The following is a 3,226-nucleotide window of genomic DNA, read 5'->3' on the forward strand; positions in this document are numbered from 1 at the left end:
AACACCACCGCTGTCACCGGCTCCAACCTGCATACTGTACGCATTAGGCACTCTTTTACGTGCACCTCGTCTGGCCTTATTTACTGCATTAAATGCAACCTATGCGGGATGCTGTATGTAGGACAGACGGGACGGCCGGTTGTCCGACCGTTTCACTGAACACTTGAGGACGTTCGCCTACACTCTTTTTCTCCCGTCGCACGCCACTTCCGCTCGTCCGGCCATTCCTAGATGACATCTGTGTCTCGCCTCCCCACAATGGTCGCCCACTTTCCAGGCTCCACTTGGAGCAACGCTACATCTTCCCCTACAAACTACCACTCCACACGGACTTAACACAGCCCCCTCCTCTTGAGATCCGTTTTTTTTTTTTGTTTGTTTTTTTTTCCCGGACACACCACCCACACACAGCCACCCACCTACCTCCCACACGCCTGTTCACACACACACATACGTAGACCCATCTACGTACATACATTCACACTTTAATCACACACACTTACAGACATACTTGCACCACTAACATACAAACCAACATGCACATACACACAACACATACATACACACCACATACATACTTACACACACACACACACACACACAGACATACATACACACATACACACACATACATACGCACATACATACACACACACTCACACACACACACCGCACGTACATACTTCACACCACACACATGCACACATACATGTAGGCACATACATACATACATATGCACACCCTTACACTGAATGCACACACACACATACACCTTTTTGCATCCAGGCAGCCCCCCTCTTTCTGCTTTCCGGTTTTGGCTGATGGAACCTCGGTTCCCGCGGCGGGGCGTTCGAGGGCCTTTGCGCTCGCGCGCCTTGGCGCGCGCTGGGGGCTTGGTCGGGCCCCTGGGCTTGCGTTGTACTGCTTGTGCGTTGTGTGCGTGAGCGCGCTTCGTGTGTGTGGGGCTTGCTTCGGATGTGCGCATGCGTATGTATGCATACATACCACACACTCGCATGCATCCCTACCCACATACATACACACCACACCTACTCACACACACACATACACACACACACACACATACCTGCACACACACCACATACATACATACACACACATACCTACTTCAGACATACACACACACAGACTACACCCATACACACATCACACATACACAGCCATACACCCTCACTCACACACCACATCTACACCTACACACACACACCAAACACACCAGACACACACCATACATACATACATCTACACACACACGCCTACACACATACATCACACATACATAACACACACACATACACATCACACACATACGCACACACAACATTACTTATACCACATGCACACACACACACACATACATACATACAACCCATATACATACACAACCACATACACCTACAATACTCCTATAACGCACATACATACACACAGACATACACACATACACACATACACACTCACACAAACACACACACACACATACTTACACACACACTCACCTGCACGCGCACACACATGCATGACAAACACCCATACACTCACACTCACATACGCACCACACCAACATAAACACGCACACGCACACACACACCTACACTCCCACACACATACACACGCACCCTACATACACACACACACGCATACACACGCATACACACATACATTACACACGTACACACACACCTACATACACATGCATACAACACACACACAAACATGCACGGACACACCCAGACATAACACATACACCTATATACACACGCCCCACACACTACATACACACACATATACACACGCCCACACACCTACATACACACACATACATACACACACATACACGGACACACCCATACATACTTACATACATACACCTATACACACACGCCTACACACCTACATACACACACATGCATACACACACACACATGTACGCACATACACACACATATACGCACATACATATATACCCACACACATGCACACACACACACATACGCACATGCATGCATGCATGCACACGCGCACACCTACACGCATACACACACACACGCACGTACACATACATACATACACACCGCATACATACACCCATACACATACATGCATCCTACCACCATACATACACACTCACACATACATACACACACACACACTCACTCACACACCTGTATGTACGCGCACACACATGCACATACACACACTTCCCCACACCCACACGTACATACATACACACTCATACACATACACACACACACACGGACATACATCTATGCACACACATATACACACATACTCACATACATTCATCGGACACACTGACCCCAGACATACACACAGACACACTCACACATCCACACACATACATACTTACGCGCATACTCGCAGGCGCGCGCACACACGCGCTTGCGCCGGTTCGCGCACGCATACGCGCCGCATGCACCTCGCTCTTGGACCCGACGAGACCTCCCCGCCCGTTCCTGGGACCGTCGCTTGTCGTTGGGTTTTCCCACGCCCGTCTCCGCGGGACCACTCTTCCATCTTCCCTCAGCTGGAGTCCTTTTTCCTTAACCCCCCCCTTTTTCGTTACACACACGCGCACACATATACACACATTGCTTAAAATATACATTACTCTTACACACATTCATCTACTCGCCATTAATACTACCACGACACTGGACACACACACACACTACTACTCAACACACACGCTGGCACGCTACATACGCCCCCACCCCTTCCCCTCCCTCCCTTCCCCTCCTTCCTTCTTTTTCTTACTACTGACCTTTGTCTGCTATGCTGACCACTGTCTCGCCCTACCTCACACGCCTACACACAGACGCACACACTAACACATACATATATTTTTTGTTTTTTTTATCTCGCCTCACACACACACATCACACACACACACACATACACACCCGCACACACTCACACATACACACACATCTGTTGCGTTACCAACCTTGTCTCCACTCTTTTGCCTTTTAAAAACCTACTTTGCTCTTGTTATCGTAAACATCCGCCTTTCACCATGTGCAAACTCGTAAACACCAGTCGTTTTTTTTCTCTATCCCTGTTGCCCGCTCTGGGATCTTTCTTTCCTCTCTCTTCCTTCTTTATGTTTCCGACGAAGAGCTCGCTCGAACGTCATCATAACCTCCCTGCTTCCATTTCCTGAGCGCCTATAATAATAATACTT

The sequence above is a fragment of the Octopus sinensis genome, linkage group LG26 (genome assembly GCF_006345805.1).
Source record: "Octopus sinensis linkage group LG26, ASM634580v1, whole genome shotgun sequence".
In the NCBI taxonomy this organism is placed as follows: Eukaryota; Metazoa; Mollusca; class Cephalopoda; order Octopoda; family Octopodidae; genus Octopus; species Octopus sinensis.